Source organism: Phyllostomus hastatus, unplaced genomic scaffold (assembly GCF_019186645.2).
Source record: "Phyllostomus hastatus isolate PE091 unplaced genomic scaffold, TTU_PhHast_1.1 phas_scaffold_78, whole genome shotgun sequence".
In the NCBI taxonomy this organism is placed as follows: Eukaryota; Metazoa; Chordata; class Mammalia; order Chiroptera; family Phyllostomidae; genus Phyllostomus; species Phyllostomus hastatus.
In genome coordinates, this window is record NW_025334041.1 from 26,038,968 (window position 1) to 26,066,060 (window position 27,093).

A 27,093-nucleotide genomic window follows, 5' to 3' on the forward strand; every position below is an offset into this window, starting at 1 on the left:
ACTAGAGAGCAAAATGCGTTTGTTATTTACAGAATAAGGATATCTTTTGCCAAATGCAGCCATTTTTCAAAATGCAATTAAGGGCTATGCCTCACATACCAACCTGCCCCTTTCCATCTTAGCCTTCACCCTCCAACATCTTCTCAGGAGCCGCTTGTATGATCCTCTCCAGCACCACTGCTAATTAATGTCTTCTGGGGTCCACCTTCCTCACAGTGACTGAGGCTTTTTTTTTTTTTTTGCATTTTCAGGGAAAAGTTTGTCTTAGGTGATATTTGTCAACCCTTGCCCAGCCTCAAAAATTATTTTCCAGATAAAAAGTTTATTTTTGGGCCCAGGAGGCAAGATAATGGGAGAAAAGGGGCACAGAATACCAGCACCATTCAGGACACAGCTGGGTAAACTAAATCTGCCAAAAGGCCACAGGTTTCTGTATTTCCTTGTGTATGCTCAGTGGGATTCTTTAAAACTTTATCAAGAGTTCACATTTTAAACCTTTCTATGCTTCTGTTTCAATCATGTGTTATAAAGATGATCAATTTTAAAGGAAAAAAAGTAGAATACAGCCCTGGCTGGCGTAGCTCAGTGGATTGAGCATGGGCTGCGAACCAAAGTGTCGCAGGTTTGATTCCCAGTCAGGGTACATGCCTGGGTTGCAGGCCATGGCCCCCAGCAACCGCACATTGGTGTTTCTCTCTCTCTCTCTCTTTCTCCCTCCCTTCCCTCTCTAAAAATAAATAAAAAAATATTTTTTAAAAAGTAGAATACAGGTAAAATTCAAAGGGGAAGGGACAGGAGCCTATGAAAAGTTCTCTACCCTCTGCCACTTAGAACCAGTTCATATTTGACTGAATAGTGGTTCTACATTTATATTCCAGGTAGCAAATTACTCTTGTGGATAAACAAGGGATGTCTTTTTCTCTCCCCAAGGAGAAACTATGTGACTCTAGATTTCCATATTAGACAGCAACTGCCAATATGGGGCAGAATAGTTTTTCAATCATATTAAATTGTGCTATTACAGTTGTCCCCATTTTTCCTCCCTTTGCCCCTCCCAGTCCCCCTCCACTCCCTCAAGCAATCCCCACACTGTTGTCCAAGTCCATGGGTTATGCATGTGTGTTATGAAATAGAGTGTGCATTTGGCTCCTCTATTTCTTATGCTATATTTTACATCATGACTCTTCTGTAACTACTAATTTGTATTCCTTAATCCCTTTACCCTTTTTGCCCACCCCCTTACCCCATCCCACTTGGCAACCATAAAGTGTCTCTGTATCTATGACTGTTTCTGTTCTGCTTGTTTGTTTATTTTGTTTTTTTTATTCAATTTTGATAGACTTGTATTTGCCATTTTATTGTTCATATTTTTGATTTTCTTAAAGAAGACTGTTTAAAATTTCATATAATTCTGGTTTGGTGGTGATGTACTCCTTTAGCTTTTCTTGTCTGGAAAGATCTTTATCTGTCCTTCAATTCTAAACCATAGCTTTGCTTAGTAGAGTAATCTTGGTTGTAGGTCCTTGCTTTTCATGACTTTGAATTTTTCTTGCTAATCCCTTCTAGCCTGCAAAGTTTCTTTTGAGAAATCAGCTGACAGTTGCATGGGGGCTCCTATGTAGGTAACTAACTGCTTTTCTCTTGCAGCTTTTAAGATTCTCTCTTTGCCTTTAACCTTTGGAATTTTGCTTATGATGTGTCTTGGGGTGAGCCTCTTTGGGTTCATCTTGTTTAGGACTGACTGTGCTTCCTGGACTTGCATGTCTATTTACTTCACCAAATTAGTGAAGTTTTCTTTCATTACTTTTTCAGATAGGTTTCCAATTTCTTGCTCTCTCTTATCCTTCTGGCACGTCCATGATGTGAATGTTCATATGCTTGAAGTTGTCCCAGAGACTCCTTACACTATCCTCATTTTGGGGGATTATTTTTTTCTTCTTGCTTTTCTGATTGGGTGTTTTTTTGTTATGTTCCAAATAGCTGATTTGATTATCACTTTCATTCACTCTACTATTGATTCCCTGTAAACTGTTCTTTATTTTAGCGTGTCCTTCATGTCTGACTGATTCTTTTTATATGATTTCCATGCCCTTTTTTATGCTCACCAAGTTCATTGAGCACCCTTATAACCAGTGTTTTGAACTCTGTATCTAGTAACTTGCTTGTCTTCATTTTGTTTATCTCTTTTTCTGGAGTTTTGTTCTGTTCTTTCATTTGAGCCATGTTTCTTTGTCTCCTCATTTTGGCAGCCTCCCTGTGTTTGTTTCTATGAATTAAGTGGAACTGCTCTGTCTTCTAGGCTTGGTAGAGTGGCCTAAGGTAGTAGGTGTCCTGTAGGATCCAGCAGCACAGCCTCCCCTATTACCCAAGCTGGGTACCTGAGGTGCACCCACTGTGTGGGCTGTGTGCACCCTCCTGCTGTAGTTGAGCCTTGATTGCTATGGGCACATCCAAGGTCAGCCACTGCTTGTGTTCTTTCTGGGGTCACACAGTGTAAGCTACAAATCGATATGCAGATGGCTGCTACTTGCACTAGGCTTGGAGGTATCCAGGCCAGGCCAACCTATGAACCAAGGCCAGCTGTTGCTAGTGCTGGGCCTGACGCAAGTTAGCAAGAAGTATGGGGCTTGCAGAAGTCAGATGCTACTTGTTTGAGATAATTTAGAAAAATCTGAAGCAGGGGCCAAGACAAGCTATTTGTATGGAAAAGCCACTGGAAACAGCTTGGGTGGGTCTGAAAGCTGGGTGGGTCATGGCCTCAAGGAATCACCACAATAGAGCAAAGAGTGTGAGCCAGGTTGATGGAGTCTCAGACATGGTGCCCACTGGCTGGCTCTGTTGGGGGAGGGCTCAGAAAAGGAACAGTGTCCTCTGTCAGCATTTCTGTCCAGGAGAAAGCTGACTGCTACTCTTGCCCTGATGCCAAACAATTCAGTTCCTCCCCACATGTCTCTGATGGCTTTCAATCTGCTGCCTTAGCACTGGAGCTCATAGGGAGCTAGTCTGAGTAGTTCCATGTGTGAGCCCTTTAAGCAGAACTGCCAGAGACTCCAACTGTTTCTGTCTTCCACAGCCTCAATCCCTACTGGTTTTTCCAGCCAGAAGTTATGGCAACTTCTCTTCCTGTCACTGGAGCTCTGGGCTGGGGAGCCTCGCTCCTGAGATACCCCTCTTGATTTTTATCTGCCACACGTGGGTGTGGGACCAGCCAATTCCACATCTCCACCCTTCCTACTAGTCACGATGTAGTTTCTTCTTTAATTCCACAGTTATAGGACTTCCATGTAGCTCACTTTCTGATGGTTCTGAATGGTGGTTGGTCTATAGTTTAGTTGTAATTTTGATGTGGTTGTGTGAGGAGGTGAGCTGTGTTTGTTTACCTACACTGCCACCTTTACTGGAAGTCCTGGGGCAGAATACTAAAGAGCTAGAAATACTCATTTTAATACCAGGAAGTTTAAATAGATATCTCAGGCAACAGAAAAAAGCATAATTGGATCTGCAAAATTTAAAGAGCTTGAAGAAGACTGGAGTTTGTGTTGGACAGACTTCACTAGAGAGGAAAGAACCCACCTGAATGCTGAGGGGCAAATCAGTGAAGTGGCCTGAGTTTCACTGTCTTCAACTGTAAAATCGGGTGATTAAACTGGCCAAGTGGAAGATCTGATAAACATAGATTGGGATAAATCTGCATTTTCCAAGGCTGATGAATTTTAAAAACCAAATTAAGTGACTAACTGGAATCTTGAAGATGGAAGAAAAGAACCCAGTCTTGCCCCCTGAAGAGTGGTCTAACTAAAAATCCTGTTGTCTCTGAGGGAAAATTACAAAGAGAGAAAGAGACTCAAATTCAGCTGGATGGCCACTGCCCCACTCTGAGACTGTACAGGAAAGACTGGAAAAGAAATGTTCTCTATAGCAACATAAATGCTAAAATATAAACATTTTACTTTGATTTCAATCCAAAATAAGTAAGTGAATTAAATGTCAAAGATGTCTATTATAACTTGAACTTCTCTGAACAAAACCTAGTATATACTGGGTGCTAAAAATCTGTCCATGGCATGTGACTGAATATACTTTATATAATGTGTAGGTGTTAAATAAATGCCATACTTCATTTATTATAAGATATTTTTTTCACATTTTAACATCTCTGAAACATGGATAAAATCTGAAATTGATGACATATTATAGTTTAATTGGCAGCATCTTTTTCATAGCACCACTTTAAGTAATGTTACCACATACGTAGATGGTTTTAGATTTGATAAAGTACAGTATTCATTCAACACAGTTTAAAAACCAACACTCTTTCTAGAGTCCTAAGGACGTCATAGATGTTCTAGCATTTGTGAATTATCTTAAGAGTAGCTGGGCCCTGACCAGTGTGGCTCAGTTGGTTGGGCAGCATCCCGCAAAGCAAAAGGTTGCCAGTTGGATTCCTGGTCAGGGCACATGCCTGGGTCGCAGGTTTTGTCCGTAGCAGGTCTTGTGTGTGCAAGATCAGTGTTTCTCATATTGATGTTTCTCTCCCTCTTTTCCTCCCTTTGCCTCTCTCTAAAATCAATAAATTTTTCTTAAAAAAGATTAACCTGGAAAATGCTAAAGGAATGCCGCTGAGAAGTCTCTTCTTCTTCTTCTTCTTTTTTTTTAAATATTTATTGATTGATTTTAGAGAGAGGAAGGGAGAAAGAAAGAGAGAAACATATGTGCCCTGTCTGGGGATCAACCCACAACCTTGGCATATTAGGACGGCACTTTAACCAACTGAGCTACCCAGCCAGGGCTGAGAAGGTCTGTTCTTGGAAGCAAAAATGACGTGTGGTTAGGAAGAGGTTAGTGGGCAGAGGAAATGAACCTAAGGATGGCACTGGTGATTTAGGTCTGGCCTCAAACTCAGCTAGGTCTCTCTTGCCTTGTTCCCTAAGCTTCTAATGCTAGGACTAATCAGTTTCAGTCCCATCATTTGTATTGGAGAGCACATGTGATCTTCAGTGAAGCTGGAATCCACAGAAAAGACTCATATATCCTAGTACTTGTAGAAGAGTCGGTTTAATGCATTGTCTACATGTTATTTTTATCTAAGGGTTGCCTATAGCAGGTGTTTTACACTCTTAAAAGATTCAGATTTTCAAAAGATTCATATAAAGTAAATGCATTTTTAAAAACTTAAAGCATTTTTGTCACCCTACTTAGATCAGCTCAAAACAGCATCAGTTCTTCCATATGGCTTCAGAGATCTTAACTTGAAGAAAGTAGTGAAGTAGTCAGTATTATTGAAGATTAAAACAACTTATTTTTTTAAAGATGAATATATACACATATCAATACAGATTTGTAGATAAGGCTGTGGAAGGGTGTGTCAAAAGTGGTTACTTCTAAGTGAAAACTGTTTTTATTCCTTATCTGTATTTTTAAACTTTGCCACAGCAAACATGTATTGCATTTGCAGTAATAAAAAAGCAATAAGCATTTTACTTTTTTACAATTAAACAATGAGCATTATAAAAGTACAGCTAGAGTCTTCAAAGGTGCATCTTCAGGGATGCAGTTGCTTACTAATTTCTTCCCTAAAAGTTAACATCCAGTCCTGCTGCAAAGTCAAATTTCAAGTCCGTGGTACGTGAGACAGTGGTGTAGAAGGAGGGACTCTGCCCTCCATCTGGGCCGGGAGGGAGACTTCTGTGTGCCTCTGTGCACCGACAGCACCTCCAACACTTGCAATCTGCCTTCTCTAGCCAGGCCACAGAGGAGATGGACTCAGTTAAAAGCATCAATCCTGATCTGGATTTTGTTCAAAATGTTGGAGCTAAAGAGTCTTTTATTTGGATGTCACTTCAGTCCCTTAAAGCATAAAACCCCTTCAGTACAGGTCTTTCTTCTACTGTAACTACTTTTGTGCCAAATTAAAAATACTGATGAGCACTATTTGAACAGAAGTAATGCAATGCTAAACCAAAGGTCCTTTCTCGCTTGGCTGTGAGCATGGTTTGCAGATGCGGTGCTTCCTTTATCACATATTGGGTAGAAAATTATATTTCTGGCTCTTACATTACTCAAAAAAAGTCGGTATTATTTAGGTTCTTTGTTTCCTCATGTTATTAACATTTATTCACATATGGCTCTCTCCTCTTTTATCTTAAGTGTATATAATTTTACTGGCTTTGCAGGAAAAAAAGATACCCTTAGGGTCTGAACTGATGTTTGAGGAAATAAACTCACTTTTGGCTCACACTTAATAACATTAACATTATTGTTCAGAAAAATCAGGCTATGACTTAAACGTTTTAATATATCCCTTCAGTCATTGAATAAAAAGCAAATCGTCCTACTGATAAACATTAGGACCCATACTGGACTGTGAATGATGTCTGGTTACTCTATTTTTGCCACCTAAGCAGAGAAAAACACTGTGATGGGCAGCCCTTCAGTGACTTTCAGAATTTAGGTACGTAGCACCTCTTCATATTATTGCTCAGAGAACATCCTTTCTGATGATTTCAGAGGGAGAACAAAGGGGAATGGAAAGAAGAATTGACTGAATATTTGTGACACTGGGCAATGGAACCTCTCTAAGTTTCCTCCCTGGTAAAACGAAAAAGATAATTTCATCTTCACAGGGTGGTTGTGACTAGTAAGAAGGATGATGTAGTAATATGAAAACAATTTGTAAAGCATTGTGTTGCTTGTGATTATTGCATAAATTTGAGCATTGAGCACATTAGGTAAGACCTAATAAAATTTGGTGCTTTAGCACTGAAGCTACCTTAACCGGAGAGGCAGGGAGGGACAGACTGCGCACTGCTGTCCCTGGCATTACAAAATCCACTTCCAGATCTTCCTGGTTTGCAGTGCCATTCATGCTCGGTCAAGGCCAAGGGTCCATTCGGCCTCTCAGAGCAAAGGAACTCCTCCTCCAGCAAAGGTGTCTGATGTGGCTGATGTCATGTACTTGTATGTCAGTAAATGTGGCAATATCAATAGAAAGGAAAGGAAGGGACTTGCATTCTCTTGGGGAACTTCAGGGAAGCTTTTCCAACTGGGGAGAGATGGGCAGGGACTAGGATTTAAACAGCTAATGGGCGTTAACTAAATATAACCACGAGGAAAGCTGCCCCGGGGAAATACAGGTCAACTCTTTCTGTCTCCACATATACACCTTAGTCCTGTGAACACAGTAGTCTCACACTCCACGTCAGAGGTAAAGGTAACAGACCAGGTGGCCCCAGTGTCCTGGGTATAGAAAGATGCCCGTGGCTGAAGAGATCTGCTTTGTTTTCTGTAAGCAGAAATTCCATCCACTATCATCATCATTTTACTTTGTGGCAACAGGGACAAACAAAGGGGATTTTCCTGAGCAGCATGAATGACAAAGAAACGAGGCAAGTTATTGAGAAACTGATGGGTGTTCGTTGAAGAGCAACAAATATGATTTATAATCCTGGAGGGCCTGCCTTCAGAGGGAAGATGAAAGAGACAAGCCTCCCAGCACGACCACTGGCTCTTACTAACAGGGATTGGCTCATCGGCCACAAGTACTTGAAGGGTGTAAGTGGCAGGGACAGAGAAATTATTTAGTGCGGTCTAAGGGGATAGCAGGAGGAGGGATGGAAATGAAAGTCAGAACACAGATGATTTAGGCGGCTGAGCAAGTCTCATGCCCTAATGGAGAGATCTATTATAGACTGTGCAGCCCCGTCCCTCGGGACGGGTGGAAGCCCCATCACCCGTGCCATTTACAATTGGAAGAGGCACTAAAAAGTAGATCAGCATATTGGAGAGGGCAAAACCACCACATGCCCTTAGAGAGTCAGTGGGATGACTTAATAGGTCTTTTCCATCTCAAATTACTGTGATGTGGCTTGCGTGCATGGGGACTTGAGTTGCTAGAATAATTTTCCATCATCTAGGTTTCTTTTCTGCTACTACTGGGCCTTGGTGGAGAAATGATAATAGGTAATGGAGAGCAGTTTTTGCATTATAAATGGAAGTCTACAGTGTACTGATGCTTTGGTGTGAAAGCAAAACTGACTAGATTGTTTTGCATTGAGAGGTCAGTGTGAATAAATACACACACATACATACACATACCAACTGAGACCCAAGACAGCGCACACATATTGATTGAGACCCAAGGCAAAGGGCAAGGAGCTCTGCCACAATTGGATGGTGGCTGCATAAATAAAAGTTCAAGTAGTTTATTTTCTAATCTAGGAAAATCAATGGCCAAACACTGAAACTTGATCTTTTTAAAAATTTAAGAAAAACATCATTTGGCCTTCAAACCCTATTAAGGAGCATTTATTGTGCAGAAACTTGAGGACCTATGTCTCAAATGTGTTTATACTGTATTTCTGCCCACAGCTGCAGTTGTTTTAGCAACTGACACACCCTGAAACTCCTGGTGGTCCAGAAGGGCATATGTGGGCCTGAGGCAGTGCCAATCTGGGGAAGCAACTGCAAGGAATGGGCACAACCTGGTCAGAGGGAAACCGAGGCAGGCAGAGGAGGGCTGGTGTTACTGTGACTGCTAGCAGGAACACAGCTGTGACCATAACTGCCCCTCTCAGCCAGAGGATGACACAGAAGCAGGGGGAAAAAAATGGCCAGAGGGTGACAGGAGGGCAAGGCAGTGAGAAAGTAAGAAAAAGAATCTAGTCTAGGAGGAGGGCAAACCCACAGATGTTAAGTTCTTTGCAGGTGGAGGATATCACGGTTCCTTATAAAAATATTGTATGTGGTTGGGTTGTTAGTTAAACTTGACGTTCTGGAACACTGACGTTTGCTACACATTCAGGGTTTGACTTACACCCAGCAGATATAGGTCAACCCTCATCCTGCTGCTCTCAGCAGCTGTAACCAATGGGAGACCGAGCTGCCCAGCACACCAGTTTAAGCTGCTGCTAATAGATGGAAATCAGCCTAACCCCATTTCCTGCCTCTCTGCTATCCTCACTTGTCTATTCATGGCCAATTTAGGCACAAGCTGAGCTGCTGGCTGCTGTCACCGCTGGGAGACTGAAGGGGGAGAATCTGTTGCTGGCAAGTTCCCTTCTTATCTAGGTGAAAAGATCTGTTATTAAGTCTTTAAAAGAAGGACTGTGTAAAATACAATACTTCCTCATTAGCCAAAGGGTTATCCTAAATTCTCATAGACAGATTTTACCGACTTCCACTTCAGTGAAACTTCAGAGATGTCTGAAAAGAGGGAAATCCGTGGCAGAGGCCTGTTTCGGAAAGGATACAGCGGAGGTTAAATGACTTTGTCTGAGGTTATTTAGAGAGATGGTGGTAGAGGCAGAAAGAATTTAGTCTAGTCTAGTCTAGATTTCTCTCCAGAAAGAGAATTAAGGGAGTGGTCTGAGAGTAAATGGGAGAGATTTTCAAATTAAATCTGGAGAAAGAACATCATCACTGACTGTAACTGATTTAATGAAGGCCCTCACATCGGGCTAAATCTGGTGGAAATCCCAGTTCAGTAACATACATTCCTTTACTCTCGGTGTTCAGACTTAACTGAAAAGTGAGTTCAGATGTTTTCCTATGTGCAGGTTTTTTTTAAATGTCCAACCTGTTCTCAATGAGAATGACATTTAATCAAGCTAATTCTGGTCATGTGGCTCAACTGTTTACTCACTAGATTCCATGGGACTGAATGAGAACAAGCTTCACGCTATGTGGTCCGTTGTAAGTACATATCTTTCTGCAGGATTCTGTGCTTGTCTCCCCCCCCCCGTACTCCGGAACCATTGGGCTGAACACGAACTCTGGAAGCAGAGAATTCTGTAACTCAGACTCTTTGATTCAGATGGATTGCTATTTTCTTTTTCATCACTTTAAGAGAACAATGAATTCCTGAAACTACTTTTTCCCACTACTTAAGCTTCCAGAGGATATTCCGGACTAAAAGTTGTCCAGGTTCTAAAATAACAGATTACTTCATGTTCTTTGTGTTTAAAGAATGAAATTAGGCTTGTTAAATAATATTTAGAGTAAAATAAAAATCACCCATAAACTTAACCAGCCAGTGAAAACCACATAAACATTTTTTTGTGTGTTTCCTTCTTATTTCTACAAACATACATATACTTTCCCAAATTTATCATAAATGTTTCAAAGGGTTTTCATATAAATCCAAATTGCCCTTCAGAAAATTATATTGCTTATAAACCATTTTCCATGAATCATGTAATTTTTAAAAAAGCAAACACACTTTAAATGTGAGAGTTGAACAGTGATGCCTCGCTGCTGTATTTTTTCTTGTCTTCCACACTCCTAAGGTTGACCACTTCTCTTCTCCAGCTGTGGTCGGTATTAGTGGACATTGTATTTACTTCTCAACAGCAATGTTGTTTCTGGAACTAACCCCAGCATGGGGAATGGGTCTTGATTAACATAAACCAAGGATGGTAATCCAATCTCTCCTATTGGTGAATGGTTCAAAATCAGAAGGTAGCATTCCTCTGACAGCAGATTTGATCCAGCCTGTTCCTAAATTGACTCCGTAAGGCAAGAGAAGGATTTGTATTTCATTGGTAGGAAAGAAAATGCATCTCTCCTTTGATGGATGGGATCAAGAAAGCTTGTTGCCTCCAGTAGTGGTTAGGTACCATCTTATCCCTGAGAGAAATCATCCTGTCCTCCTGCTTACATGAAAAAATACATTGCCTGATTGTGTAGGTCAGTTCGAGTTTGAGTTTCAATTTTTACAGTGAAATGCTGTCATAACGCTTTCTGTTCTGTGGAAAGTTTTGTTTAGTTTTTGTTAATTCTTGTTGGGTATTATTCGTATTTTGTTGTTGATGTGGCAGGAACTCTACTGAGGATATAATCTTACTTGTCTTTATATTATGAATGTCTCCAAGTTTATCACTTGTCATTTGTTCTTTACTCTTGTGTAATGTGAAGATTATAAGTTATATCCATTAAATCTATCAGTGTTTTTCTTTGTGATACAGCTATATTCCATTGCTTTTACTTTTATTCATTCATTCACTAGAAACAGAAAAAAGTGTGTGTGTGTGTGTGTGTGTGTGTGTGCATGCATGTGTGTGTGTGTGTGAACTGCACAGTGCCAGGCACTATGAGAGGCAATAAGACTTTACAATGAGTCAATAAAGATACAGTTCTTGCCCTCATGGTGTTTATACCCTAGTGGGGGATTGAGAATGGATTAGATACTAACTGAAAAGCCACACAAATGAGTGTATGCTGTTAATGGAATGGTCCCACAAAGAGAAGGTCACAACCTATTGAGGGCTATAATAGGAGGATTAGGTCTAGTTAGGGAAGCCAGAGGAAGCTTTCCTGTGGAATGGTCATTGAGCAATGAATGATAAAGAGAAGTTGGGCAGCTAGAGTCAGAGTAAGGTCCTCAGGAGGAAGCACAGGATAGATGAAGGACTAACAGAATGTAAATGTAGTCCACATCTTAAGGGGGCCTGGTGTCAGATGAAGGTAGAAAAGGGGGAGGCTGACAACTTTTGATATGACCAATAACCCCATGTTAAGGAGTTGCACCTCTTCCCTAAGATCTATGGGAAATCATTAAAGGTGTCGTCTTTGACAACCACAGTACCTTTACCTCCAATATCCAATTCAATACTAAGTCCTATAGATTTTGCTTTCTAGGTATCTCTTCAATCTGTTCATGTCAATCCATGCATTTCTGTCCATCTTTACCAACGCTTCCTCGGCCCATTCTAGAATTCCTTCTGCCTGGACTAATGGAACAGCCTTCTTAGGGATCTGTTAGCACCAACCCTTGCCCTACTCCAATCCATTCCTACATGGTTATGACAATACAGATCTGATATTGATATCATTTGATGACATCAAAAACACTGGCAGAGGACCAGTTTGTTTTTTTGTTAGTTTTTTGAGAGGAGAGGCTATGGAGTGGGCAGTTGATATGTTTAATTTTGGACCTACTGAGTTTGAAATACCCTTGGGATGTTCCAGAGAAGAAGCCAAGTAGGAGGTGAGTATCAGGTAGATATCTTCTGTTTACCCATTTGGAACCATTCTCCGCCCTTCTCTGCTCTGCTTCATGTCCAGAGAGACTGACCTGTATGGAATGCACCAAGATTCCGTGTATCCCAGTGCCCACCTCCCATGTTCTCTGGCTTCCACTTGGGTTCAGCCAATGGGAGGTACAGGCAGAAGACTAAAGGAAGAGAGTGAAGGCTGACTATTCATTGCACATTATCTGCACCCCACATTCACTCTTCCTCTTCCCCCCGCCTCCATTCCCTACCTCCTCCTCTTTCCACTACACCTTCAAATCCTCCCCCTTTGCCTCCTCCTTCCTCTGCCCTTCTTCCTCCCACCTCTTCCTCTTTACTCTTTCGTCTAGTAATCATTTCTACTTCCTTACTTCTTTAGGCCAAGGCAGTAAATGCTCCCTGAGATACTGCATCAATATGCTCTGTTGCTTTCTCCAAACCCTTTGTAAATGGCCTCTTAACTGTGGGAGCAGGGGGTGGATGGGGCAGGGGAGAGCAATGTGGGAAAATTGGGACAACTATTATAGAACAACAATACAAAAATTACTTTACAAAAAAAACAAAAAAGTAAAATCTCCTTAATCACCCATTTTGAGTGTGCCACCTGTTTCTTTCAGGGACCCTGACTAACATTCTGATAAGTAGGAAATAACTGGGCTACAGTTAAATTTAGGGGAGGTGGTAATTGGAGCCATGGGTACAGATGTAAGTACCTCGGGAGACAGTGTGGAGGAGGAATGGGCCCTGAGGAACTCAAACATGTAGTAGCCTCCAGAGGAAGATAATTCTGCAAGGAAATTAGAGAAGTAGTGGCCAAAGTGACAGAAAATTCAGGGCCGTGTGTGGCATAGGAAGCCAAAAAAAAGCAAAAGGAAGAAAAAGAATTGGTAGTCAAGACTATCAATCCGTCAGAGTCGCTGGATATAATGGACTTACACTATCCTGTATTTGTTACTATTTTGTGTTCCCTTCTTTTTAACACTTTCAATTTTTTACTTTAACTTATTTTCAATAAATACAGTTAAATTTATTTTGAAAACAGTTTTAGGTGAAAAATTAACTACTATTCGTTAGCCATTATTTAAACATAGTTTATTCAACAGTTCATCACTTTTTCTATTACCATTATTTCCTTCATCATACGCTGTTTTTAAAAGTAGTAAGAGATATTTGAGCACTTCCTCTTGGATGTTTAAGAGCTTCCAGTTTGACTGTACTACAGTGGTTCAATGATTGTTTCTTTGTCATACATTTTAGTATGCATTACAGCAAATCTATCCTCTTAATTCTTTTTTTACAATTATTTTTTAAATCCTCACCCGAGACTATATTCATTGATTTTAGAGAGAAAGGAAGAGAGAGGAAGGAAGGGAGGGAGGGGGAGAGAGACAGACAGACATCTATGTGAGAGAGAAAAATTGATTGGTTGCTTCCCATGTGTGACCCAACCAGGGATCGAACCTGCAACCTAGATATGTGCCAGGGGATGATGCTTCAACCAACTGAGCAACCTAACCAGGGCTAACCTCTTCATTCTTAATTTTCAGAGTTCTATCAATAGCTCCACTTACTATTCTTCCTTGAATTTTAGAATTGTTTCTCAATTTAAGAAATCTTCATTAGGATTTTCTTTGGGATTGTTTTAATCCTGTAAATTAAATTGGGAAGAATTTAAACCTTTTTTATATTTAGTAATTTAGTCAGAAACTTGATATAATATTTTCCTCTACTGTGTGTGCTTTTCTGACCTCAGAAATCCTTCCCTTCACATAAGTGAAAAGGACATTCTCCTATACCATCTTCAAAATTTTAAAGCTCTACCCTAATTGTCTTTCATATACCCAGAATTGAGTTTTTTTACATGTGGTATGAGGTAAGGGTTCAGAATAATTTTTTCTATATGAATAACTGGTTACCTTCAGCATCATTTATTTAAAGCCCACACTTTCTCAACTCATTTTCAGTGTCAGCTCTGATACATTTCAGAATCAGCTTTCCAAGTTCCCCTATCGATTCCTCAATGCCCACATGCCAAAATAAATATCTTGTTGGGATATTAAATGTAATTAAATAAATCTATGGATCAATTTGAAGAAGAGTGACAACTTTATAATATTGAATCTTCCTATCCATGGTGATAGTTTCTCTTTCTGTTTGCTTAAGTATTTTTTCATTTTCCTCAGTAATTTATTTTATGTATAAGGTCTTATTATTCATATTTGTTAAAATTTATTATTAGGTATTTAATATTTTTGATAGTTCCATAAATAATGTTTTATTGTATATTCTAATTGTTGTTGGTATATAGAAATACACTTTCAAAATACTGACCTTGTATGTAGCAAATTTACCTAAACTTCTCCATTCTAATTTATATATAGAGTCTTTTGTATTTTCTATGTAATAATTATCTCCTGCAGATGATGCTTCTTTATTGTCTGTCCCTCTAATCATTATAAATTGCATAGAAATTTTGTACCATCTAGTATTCCCAATATCTGACTAATGTTTTTGCTGGTGATTGTTGCTTGTTACTTTTGTTGAGTATCAGTCATGATGCCTTTTTTTAAATCTGTGGATTCATATTTCTATGGGAATTCTTTGAAGCCTAGATGGAAGGGAGTTCATTTAAAAAGGATTTATATTTGATTCTGCCAGGTGCCCATGGGTACTACTGACCAAGGGCTATTTTTAACAAAATTCTCAGCTTAAAGTTTTTCCAGAGCACCCAGGTAGTGCAACTCAGGCAGCAGAACTGACATCACAGTTGGCTTATACATAGAAACTTTCAGAAAAGATTTTCCTTCCCCTTCAACCAGTGCCGTGTTTTAAGATAAGCAAATGTCCTTGTTGTCTGCTGGGGGGGCAGTTTGATTTCTGGTGTGCCCTTTGGAGCTCTATGTAAGACACTGCCTTTGGGCCGGACCCGGGCTTTGTCACCCATCACCATCTCTCACCAGGCTGTGAACACTGGAACCCAGACTCTCCTGGTTTGTCGACAGTCCTCAGCACCAAAGCCAGAATCGGTGTCTAGAACCTCTCAGTAGGGCCTTGCTTTGCAATTATTTTGACTTTATTACTAGTGAATTGATGCACTTAGAAATATATTTCTATATTTTATTCGTCAATTTTATTTTGCCGGTGGGAAGGTTGTTGAGGGTCTCTGCTTTGCCCAGGGTCTTCCATCCACCCTTCTCGTACCTTGGAACCTTTCACTCCTGCTATGTTTCACCTCCTAAATCTCAGGTTCAGGTGCCCTTTCCATGGCCATCAGAGTGGGCACTCTGAGTGCCTCCCATGTTTATCTGCCCCCTTTCACAATTCCTCAGCCCTGCTAGGATTCTGAATCCAGTCACCCCCAAATGCTCACTGTGCACTTGCTCAGGTTCATCCTCATCCAGATTAGAGTCTCTGCAATGCCCTCTGTTACCAAATACAACATCAAAAGTGCCTTGAAATTCGTGCCATGCTGTGTTCCACCACCACAATCACTTTCTTACACCCTTCTTGTCCGTGTATCTTTCCCTGTTTAACAGCTGATCTGATCTCACAACTGTTATTAATTAAATTCACATCCATCTGCCCACACTGTTCCTGGTTCTGGGGGAAAATAAGCAACCAAGCCACTGAATTCAGTACGGTCAGCAATCGCACTCCTGTGTATTCCTCCAGTCAGGTCACTGCACACCCTCTCTGCACACCCTCAACCTCTCCTGACCCCGTGGCTTTCTCAGTGGACGGATTCCCTTTGTATTTCATTGGGGGAATGGAGTCTGACACTAGAGAGCTTCCTCATCCACCCACTACCAAACCCGCCGAACTTCTTGCACTTGTAATATATTCTCAGCTTTCCCTCTTGTAACTGTGGGTGAACTATCCTCATTCATATTTAAGGCCACCCTGTCCACGCGTGCACGCGATCCTGCCCCTTTCCCTCTACCCATCACTGTCAGTGAGTCTCTGTCATTTTATTCCTTCTCCTGCTCTAAGAATGGGCACAAGCTGTCAGGGTTTTTTTTTTTCCCACCCCAGCACAAAAACAGGAGACTGCTTCTGGGCAGATGAAGCTGAAATACTTTTTCATATTCCTCCAGCTCAGTAAAACTAAAACCCTTGGGCATTACATAGGAAAGAAAACATACTCTTGAAAGGCGAAGAGAGGAAGGCAGACCAGCTGAGGACTTGGGGACCCGAGGAAAGACACAGTGGCCAGTTTCCTGTGTTACTTGTTTGTTTGCCTCCTATTTGCTAGACGTGAGCTGAAGAAGCTGGCAGTCGTCAAACACCGACAGGTGCAGACTAAAAGGCCCCAACAAAAGCCTGCTCTGTTGAGCCAAAGAGCCAGGAAAGGGTCAGCCTAGCAAAATAGGCAACTTTTAGAATTATCTAAACTGCTCCACTCCAGCCAAAAACACAGAAAAAACTGTGGCCGTACTCCCACCCATGCCAGCAAAGTCATAGAGGGAAGCCTAGACTTCACCCCTCTGCTAGGCTGTACCAGGGCCCAGCACACCAGCTGAGATGGCCCCAGAGAGAACAAATAGATTAGCTGGGATTTTCATTGCCTCCAGGCAGTAATGACTCACACTCCCTTCTATCCCCCTCCCCAGTACCAGTGGGGACCACATAGGGACCTTGGACTTCTGCCCCACCTGAAGTCACAGGGCCCCCTTCCCCTACCAGATTGGGGTGCTGTCAGAGAAGGCCAATTGGAGCGACAGGGCCTTCCCCTGCACCCAGCAGTAACGAGGCCATGTTTGGAGCAGCAAAGAGGCCTTCCGCCCCTCCCAGACAGGAAGGTCTCAGTGGAGGCTGCGTAGGAAGCGGGAACCCACTCCAGCCCAGCGGCCATGAGGAGCCGCAGAGAGCATGCACGTTGCCTCTCTAGGTCACTGTCGTAATCCCCATGCCTGCAGGAAATGCTGCTCGGCGTAGCACAGGGGCTAATTGCATGATCTTCCACAAACCACTCATCCCTTCTTGTCTCAATGTGCTCCTCTGTACAATGAGGATGAAAAGAATAGAATCTACCTCCAGGTTGGTGCGAGGTTTACAGGAGTTGACACATGTAAAGCTGCTAGGATAGTGCACAGCACGTGAGGTGTCAGCCCTGGCCGCCGCCGCCAGTGCTGCGGTTCACCCCTTACTGACGCATCCGCCTCTCAAATGCAGCTTCGGCCGTACCTCATGAGTTGTGATGTGCAGTGTTTTCATTCTTCCTATTTTCTAAATATTCTGTAATCGCAGGCTTATTTCCCCTTGTATGCCCTAGAGATATGTAGAAGAGTATTTTTAAATTCCCAAGTGGGTGGGAAATTTTTGTTTAACTGTTTGTTCCTAATTTGTAGCTTTATTGTTCTGTGGCCAGAGACTATGTCTGTGTACTTTGTGCTTTAGGAGATTTATTGATGTTTTCTTTATAGTCTAGTACATGATCTATTTTTAAAAATAATTTCTTCAATTAAAATAACTTTCCCCTTTTTCTCATTGTGAAGGCTTTTATGCTAGGAACACATCCTATAAACACACTTTCCAACACAGCAAACTAGACAGTTAGATGAAATAAAAGCTTCAATCATGTTGAGTTAAAATGCTATATTCCCATTCAATTTGCAGTGAGCACAGTTGCAAAGTTCCCCAGAGGGAGAGAAATGGGAGCGGGTGCATTTAGCCTTCAGGTGTGATTTGTTAGTTGTTCTTCTGCTGCCTCTTTTCTCCTTCTAATTTCTTCTCATAAAGAATGTCTTTAATTCTAATTATTAGCAGGTTGTAATTTCTAAGAGTGGCCACAGCAATATTTCTCACCCCCCATGCTGTTCCAGGACCTTGCCACTTGCCATCAATAGGTGAAGTCTGTTCTCTTCCCCTTGAACTAGAGTAGAACTTGATGACTGCCTCAACAAACTCAGGATGGGGTAGAAGTCATGTTGCGTGACTTCCACGCTGGGTCAGAAATGGCAATACGGCCTCTGTCTGGCTCTCCCTTTTACCATGCCCACCCTTGGAACCAGTTACCACGTTGTGCAGAAGTTCAGGTTCTCTGGAGAGGCTGCTAGTTGGTGTGGCCACAGCCTCAGTTGAGGTCCCAGCGCTAATCACCACCAATCAGCAGACAAGCGAGTGGGCGAGTCTTCAGATGACTCCCAGCCAGAGTGCCCATCTGTCTGAATCTGTGGCCCACAGACTCAGCGAGCATCCCAAATGGTGGTTTTGTATCATTGACTTATAGGGTAGTTTTAATGCAGATATAGTAACCAGATCAGATCACTAAGGATGGAGTGGCCCCAACTAATCAGATAATTTCATATGGAAGCAGGGCGTTATAATGAGGAGAACATTAAACTAAGACCTGGGAGGCCTGGGTGGTAGGCTGAATTGGCTCATAATTGGCCTTGGTCCTTGAATAGGTCATGAAACCTTTCTGAGTTTTACTTAATATTCGGACCTTTTTGGCCCTTTCAAATTCTACATTAATTATTGTCTTGATATAGAAAATTTAGTATTATAAAATATTTCATACTGGAAATACTGTCTTTTCTTGAGCTCTTAAATATCTGTATTTGATCAATGATAACCTTGATTTTATAGTTAACTCTCAATGGGCAATCTCATTCCTCTCATTTCCAAACTGCTGGAAATAATTTTCTAAAGTATTGACAATAGAGAGTAGGATCATTTTTTTATCAATGCACTTTTGGCATGAAATAAACCAGAAAGCTGGCTAGGTGTTTGCTGCAGGACAGAGGGCTCCCCAGTCTGGTCGCAGTCATACATTAACGACCACTTTGATTCCCCACTTTTATATTGCCCTGTGATCTCTACCTACTATCGGGGCATTTTTTGTTAACTACCAGGTGACGTAATGCCAGAATATGCTTACTGAGGTTTTACTGGCTCTGCCTAGATTCAGCAGCTTGAAAATGTTAAACATGCCTTGCAAAGCTAAGTCTGCTATGGGATAAATGTCTGGCTTCTCTGGAAGTTGAATTGGTGAGAGAAGTCATCCATTATTCCACATACTAAATTCCAGAAGAAGCTGAAGCACTGTGTGATATGCTGTTTCCAGCACACAATATTCCATGGACCCTAGAGTGCGATGACATGGGACAGCTGCCCCAAGTCAGTATTCGGGGGACCTAGCCATGCTGGCAGCTTGTCAGTAACTCAAGGGGCACCAGCTGGGGTACCACCTCCACAGAGCAACTTTTCCTCCCTTTTCCTGGACTCACCACAATCACGGGCTGTTCCCCTTGCATCCTAATGCCCTCCCCCACCCACAACCAAGTTATCAGGTTTCTCTCTCATGGGAATTGTGTGCTCCTTGAGAACCAGTTCTTGTTTTCTAAGCTGTTAATGACAGTTGTATTTTGTTTTTATAATGATGTGAATGTATTAAATATTATATCAATAGATGAAATAATGAGACAAAAGAGATGATTCTCTGAAAACAAGTTGAAAACTTCATAAACTGTGAGTGATATAGCTTTAAAAGATTGTGGGGGGAATCTAGAAGGTCTACACTCAGATCACTTCCCATTTATTTATGTTTTCACTTGCCTTTAAAAACAGCGTACTTTAAATCTGAGGTAATATGTTATTGGCGTGCTTTATTCAGATGCCTTGTGCCCAGAGGACAGGCCTTGGCCTTCTGTCCAAAGATTGACCAACTGATATATACTTATTTGTTTCCAGTTAAACAAAATGTTTATGGAAAATATAATTTTTATCTTGTTAACCTACTTTTTAGCAGGCCAACTCCTGGTCCTGCTCCTGCTCCTGAGAGATGAGTCGGTCGGTGTGGACTGCACATAAATTCAGTGCATGTCTACTCTCTGTCTCATCACAGCAAATAAAGAACTGTCCAGGCTGCCCTTTCCTGCTGCCAAACTGCAAACTGCCACATGGCGACTTTGTTCTCACATCCAGGATATTCTTCAGCTTTAGCCAGAGCTTCCCCGCTCTTACCCCCCTTCCCAAGATGAATTCTAGCGCTGTGTGCTTTGTTCCATCCTGGACCACAACCGTCACCCGGATGGTTGCATGTCAAGTCATTGACCTGGGGAATCCTCTGCTAATCTAAAACGTCCCTCTACTCCTTGGCCCTGTGATTCTCTGGTACGGCACCTGGTTCCTTTCCTTCCTTGCTTCAGCCAGTATTTATCAGGCACCTACCATGTGTCAGGCTTAGCACCAGGTTCCAAGTATGCAGTCATGAGTAAATGTATCTATTGATATTGCAAACAACAGATACATACAGCAGGTCCTAGAATAACATCACTTCATTCATTGTTGCTACATGATAATGTTGATGAGATGCCGTAGGAATTTAACTCTTGTTTATATCAGTTGCCTGTGGTAAAATTGGTTTCATTATGTGTTGTTTAGCTTAATGCAGCAGAACGTAGCTATGATGTTAAGTGAGGACTCGCTGTATTATCAACAGACGAGCAAGAGCTAACCCTTTTTGTTGTTGTTGAAATATTGGTAAACTGACAGGGAGAATTTTCATAACACCCTTGACTTGGGAAGTTGTTATGTATTCATGTATGCATTTATAGATGTATTTGTTTGCATTTCTGTGGAAATTAAATGAGCTAGGGTATGTAATACTTTAGTTTAATCCAGAGACTGGCAAACTTTTAAAAGAAAGGGTGGGAGAAGAGATATTTTTGGTTTTGTGGGCCATAGGGTCTCCGTTTTGACTTCTCAACTAAGCAAACTGTTGCAGCATAAGAACAGTCATAGCTTAATACATGAATGAATGGGAGCAACTGCATTCCAATACCATTTTATTTATGAAAACAGGCAGGAGCCCTACTTTGCTGACCCCTGGAACCTATCAAAATACCTCACTGGCTCCCTCACTAGCAACTAAACTTGCTCAAGTCTCTTCCCTACAACAATCAAGGAATTCCCATATCACTGCAAAAGGGTGTCTTGTACTCACCATCTCCACCTCTCCCCTCTCCTTTACCCTCAGTGCTGGTAAGCGATGCCCCCTCTGTGCCTGCTGCCCACTGAAACTGCCCTTTTCAAGGCCTCCAGCAATCTCCATGTTGCTAAATCCCTTCGAGTCTCTTTTTCTTACTCAGTCTCTCCAGTTTTCAACACAGCAAACCACTCCCTTGTTTTTCTGGAAACACTCTTGGCTTCTGAAAGCTGACGCCGTTGGTTTTCCTCCTGCAGCAGTAGCCACTCTTCCATCATCAAAGGCTCATCCCCTCTTGACTGTGAAAGCCAGAGTTTCTCAGGGCTCCATCCTGGGTCCTACTGCTTCTCACTCACTCTCTCCCTCGGGGACCTCAGCCACTCCATAGCTTTAAATGACATCCTTAGGCTGAACACCCCCCAATTCATTTCTTCAGCCCAGATCTTTCTCCCAGTTCCTTCTTCAAACACCCAGATGCCCACCTGACATTTCAAGTCTCTCAGGTGTCTTATATGTAAAGTGCTGAATACGTATGATGGGATAAAAAGGTGAGTTTACCTGGTTGCCCAAGCAGAAACCAGAGCCTAATCACTAACTCCACCTCCCTTTTGCTCCCCTTGTGCTACCCACATATAAGCGTCCTCTTTCCTAGTCATCTCCTGAATCTCTCTCTGGCTCTGTGTACCTGGTTCCCAGGCTGGTGCAGCTACATCTGTTGCTAGCATATTGAAATATATCTATACAGATGGTAAAGAGGCTGCTGGCCTACACGCCTGTCATGCTGGCCCCACCTCTGGGACCCACCTGTCACCTCTGGCCTGGCCCCACAGAGGCCTGCAGGCCCTGCTCAGTGCTGAGGCAAGTGTCCACCCGATGGCTCAATGCTCCTGCCAAACAGACTTTAAACATTTTAGTTCCATCCCTGCCGAATACTACCATCACTCAGATATGCCAGCACTAGGTAATTTTCTCTTGCCCAGATTACTGGAAAAGCAACCCAACTGATCTCTTTACCTCCTGCCTCATCCATCTCAGCTCCGCAGGGCAGTGAGAAAGTTTTGTCTAAAATGCAAGTTAGTCATAGCTCTTCCCTGCTTACAACCTTGAAACACGGATAACAGTCAAGATAAAACCCCAGCTCCCTAGGAAGCTCATCGGGCCCTTCATGATGAGACACCTCACTCTTCAAACCGCACCTCCTCAGCGATGTCACCCCTGATTCCATCTAAAGTAGGTCCTTCCTGCTCTTCTCTCCTAGCACCTTGCTTTCTTCACTGTGCCGATCACAATTCAGCATGATTATGTTGAGTGTTTTTTTTTTTTTTGCTTCCCCTCCTAAACTGTAAGCTCCCTGAGGGCAAACACCATGTCCACCTACTACACTGAGAGATCCCTTGCCCCTGAATATTTGATAAGTGAGAACATGTGGCCCCCTAAATCCCTTTTATTGTCATCCTTTACCCCTTTCTCCCTTGTAATCTGCAGATGCATGAGGTCAACATTTAATTTATTTGATAATTATCTGATAATGAAGTACTCTCTGTTCCTGAAACATTCCATAAACTACTATCCTTTACCTGGTGTACTTTGTCTACACCCTGCTATTATTTCACCTGGAAAACTTCTGCTTACCTCCAGGTATCAACACTGTCATTATGCCCTCCGGGACACCTTGCTGGTTAATTCCTCCAAGACAGAACTCTTGATACTGGAAGTCAAGTGTCCATTTCCTTTTCTGCTTTCCTCACTGGATGGTGAGCCCTGCGAGGGCAGGACTGTGTGTTGTTTTCATAGTTGCCTCTAAAGCACTCTGCTCAGTGCCTGGCACTTGGTAGCTAACATTTAGTCCTAAAGCAGACACACCCCAGAGTCCTGGGAGGGAGCCAGTGATCTACACCCATTTGAGTGGCAAGATACAAAAACGTCTTGTTTGTTTTGTTTTCTCCATTAATGTTGTTCTTCTGTGATATGCAGTGACTTCACCTGCAACCTATTGTCTGGACCAAAACTGGTTCATAGTGAGAAGTATAAAATATAGATTACTGAAAAGGTCTATAGTGAGTCTGTGTTTTATAGTGTATCAAGAGGATGTAAGAAGATAACAGTTTCCCTTCCTTGAAATAATGTTATATATATTTTTCACCCTGAATTCATGTAATTCACTTAAAAACAATCTCTTTCCCCTACTTGTTAATGGCACTTTTATAGTTTCATTCTGCTGGGCATATAAATATGTTATAATATAAACAGCCAATGGTGTAATGAATCATTGCAGTCTTATTGTGTGTATGTTTTTACTACAAATCTTGGGGAAGAACTATTCATGCTCTGCATTTTTAAATTATGCTAATGTGATTAGTCATTATGATCTTCCTTATACTTCATGATGGATTCAAGATGTTTAAACCTCTAATAGTCCTTGTCAGGGGCCTGATTAGTGCTTGAGACCCAATCAAGATGCTGTTGATGAAGTTCAAGTAACACATTAATAAGTTATGTATGGCAGAGGAATTGATCATTGCTAATATAAGACCATATAAACTAATAAAATAAGTGCAAATTATATTTATGTACACTTTTATTTTTCTGTGAAAATTTTAGCAGCTACTACAACCTTTGAAAATGTTTTACCAGGTTGTGTTCAGGCCACAGTTTTTGCAAGGGAAGTGTGAAAATGACAGAGTAAGTTGCAATTATTGTTCATGGGAAAATTCACACATATCCACATCAGTAAACAGGTGTTTTTAAAGCCCAGACTTCAAAATAGTTTAGCCATTCTTGTATTTTAATGTCATAATCAAGCAAAATGGAAAACAGAAGAGACAGGTTCTGGTTGATTATTATCCTGCCAAATCAGATCATTCCTGTGTTGTCTGGTGCAAATACCCAGCTCCGAGGGAGAGGTGGGGAGCAGGGAGAAAAATACAGGCGTGTATGAAGAGAGCGAAGGATGGTTTTATAATTTTAAATGTATCCAATAAATTAGAGACTTCCTTGACAAGCTCAAAAGAAGTCAATAGAAATAGATGGAGTATAATACACCTACCTTCAGTTTTTTAAAAAAACTTTTTTAGAAGTAGAATCCCTTCTCAGGAAGAACCTTATAAAGAATCACAATGAACAAAGCACAATATATAAAATACATAGGAAGAGTATTTTTAGTAAATATTTCATTAGTTCAAATTTATCATATTTAGTAAAATTTAATGAAAAAGCAAGACTGTGTTGATGAACACTGAAAATTAAAATTAGGGGCTTAGAGAACCGTTACCATTTTATATGTGGCTTAGCACTCAATTTATTCTTGTGACTTCTTATTGGCTGCATAGTGTCCAGATTTTCTTGTTTACAAAGATAAGTTTTTGGAAATGGTAAAAAACAAATTACCTAGTTTTTAAAAAGTCACCGGTAGTCTTGCGATAGGATTCCATTTACAGCTAACAAGAGGGAGCTTCATTGGTTCTGAGGGCTGAACCAAGACGGTGAGTCTGGTGAGACAGGCAAGCGTTTTGTTGGCCTCTCTCACAGTAACATTTGGTGTATGACACACTTGAATGTGCCTGTTTTTTTAAATATAGTTTTCTAAAAGTTAAAAAGTAAGTAAAATGCCAATGGAATGTGTTCTGACCCCTTGAGTCTGCTCAGGGACACAGCAGGGCGGGGCAGAGTGAGGGCGCTTTTCCAGCTGATTCTCTCTGAGTTGCGGGTCCCCTCCATGACACAGGAATTTCAACAACAGATGGGCCAACCTCCCCTGCGCCCCCATGTCACTCTGCTAGAGGCATAAGTGGTGCATTCCTTTTGCAGTATTCTCTATCTCAGTTAATGTCATCACCATCTTAGGGGCTCGGGTCATCTTCACCTTTTCCCTCTTCCTCACCCCTAACATTTAGTAGCTCATGAAGGTCTATTTATACCATCTCCAAAATATCCATGGAATCCCTCCGCTCATCTCGCCTCTGTCCCTGTTTGAGATGGCCTCCTGGCTGCTACCTGATGGCTTGAGCCTTGCCCTACCCATTAAAGCCAGAGCTTCAGTTCTGAGACACACATTAGATCAGCTCATTCCCCTGTTATAAAGCTGCTAATGCCCTCTTTCACTGATCTGGCTAAGGCTGAATCCCTTGCCCCGTACAGAAGGCCCTTCCCAGTCTGACCCCACTAGGTTCATCTAACCTCGGCTGCTGGCTCCCACCATTCACATACCCAGAACTCATCACACTGCATGCATCTTATGTTTTGCATCTATTTTCTTTGTGCCTGGAGAACTCTTACTCATCCTTCAAGATCCAGTTCAAACATCTTTCCAAAGCATTTCGTGGTTTCTCCAGGCAGAGCAAGTTGTAGCTCTTCAGCTTCCTTTGCACTACATATCCTTGTTTGCATTTGCTTCATTTTTTTTTTTAAACTGGATTGATCTGCTTGCGTGGCTCTCTCTTCTCCAAAATACTTAATGAACACGGACTGTGTCTCCTCTACCTTTTTATCCCAAGCATCTACCATCATACTTGATATGTGCCTGAAACATGGGAAACCATCAGTGCATATTTTTGAACTTGTTATTACAGCATTTCATGTGGAGCTTTTTTCCTGATTCTTACAGTGACACACCAGCAGAAACCACAGTGACATCCTGTAGACTCCCTGTCATAATGACAGCACACAGCCAAATTGTCAGTTTCTTTTCTCCTTCAGACTCTCCATGCCATTGGGCCCAGAAATCCTTCATCCTCCTCCACATGCATTAACATGTCTTAGAATTGAATTTCAAAACATCTCTTATCTATAGTGTTTTCTTCCCCAAATATATTTACCCCACCCACTGCCAGGTTATATGATACTCCTGTGTTTGGAATCTCAAATGGAAGTGATTTCTCCTTCTGGTTTTAGAAGGTCAGACGTTTAGGAAGGTGCTTGCTTATCCTGTTCCAAGTACCTTTGGTAGACACTCCCTTTCATTTTATTTTCCCATGGCATTTTATCATTGGCCCCAAGAAAGCTCATATGCAATTGATCAGTAACATGCAAATCTTAGGTCCTCTGCCCCCGCACTGCAAACCCTGTAGACGCTGAAGTGAAGCTGGCGTCCAATAGTTTTGTGTACTTACATGTACATGCCTACATCTATTAGTTTCTTTTCCTTACTTTTCTAATTCAATAAAAATTCATCCCATGATATCATTACTTCTAATAAACTCACTTACCTATTATTCTTGATCCTTTGGATATTTTACAGACTTTATCGTCTTCTATTTGCTTCATGATTTTACTTGAAGAAAATTTAATAATACTTGCTAGGATGGTTATTCTCCCTCATCCACTTAACTGTTCCCACCCCTTTTCAAGGCATAGCATTTCCTATTTCCAATTCTCCCCGGGTTTGAAAAAAAAATAGCTTGGCCATGGTTCACTAAGAATTGTAATTTAATCCTTTGTAATAACAGGCTTTTCATCTGTGCTCCCTGCAATGATCCGCCACACAATCAGTGCCTTAGAAAAGAACAATGCTACTCAAAAGAAAAGAAAGTACTGGCAACATGGTAAAGAATATGAGCCCTTTTATAGAATTTGTAAATATACATTAACCTTGAGAGTAGATGGCATCAAAATATGAATTACTGCTACTTTTCAAAAGAAGAATCAGGACATTTTGGCAGCAAATGCAAATGAGCCTGAGTTGAGTGTCTGTGCTTTTGATCCGGGCTGTGTAAACACAGGCTCTTAACGAGGTAGTTTGGTGTTTATATTGGTGGAGTCTCTAAAGTTATGCTTACAGATCCAAGAACAATGCAACATTCAAGAAAGAGCAAAAACAACCTTAATTCTCACCTCCCATGACCCTTGACCTTATGAGTGTTTGTCCGAGTTATTTGGTGTCTCTATTTTATGGAGCAGGTTATTGTCAAATTTTGCACAGATGCAATGCTATGGGTCTCTAACGCCACACATACTTGTTTCAAAGGGATTGGTCTGTTATGAAGTGTCCTCCTTTTGAGACAATTATAGGCCATCAGCAGTCTGCATAGTAATTTATCACCTTGTTTTCCATCATTCTCACTGCTGGTCGGCCCTGTGTTCCACAGCCTCCACATCACAGAGTTCAGTGGGACTGGGTCGGTGTTTAAAGATTCATTATCTTCACTATTATTACTACAA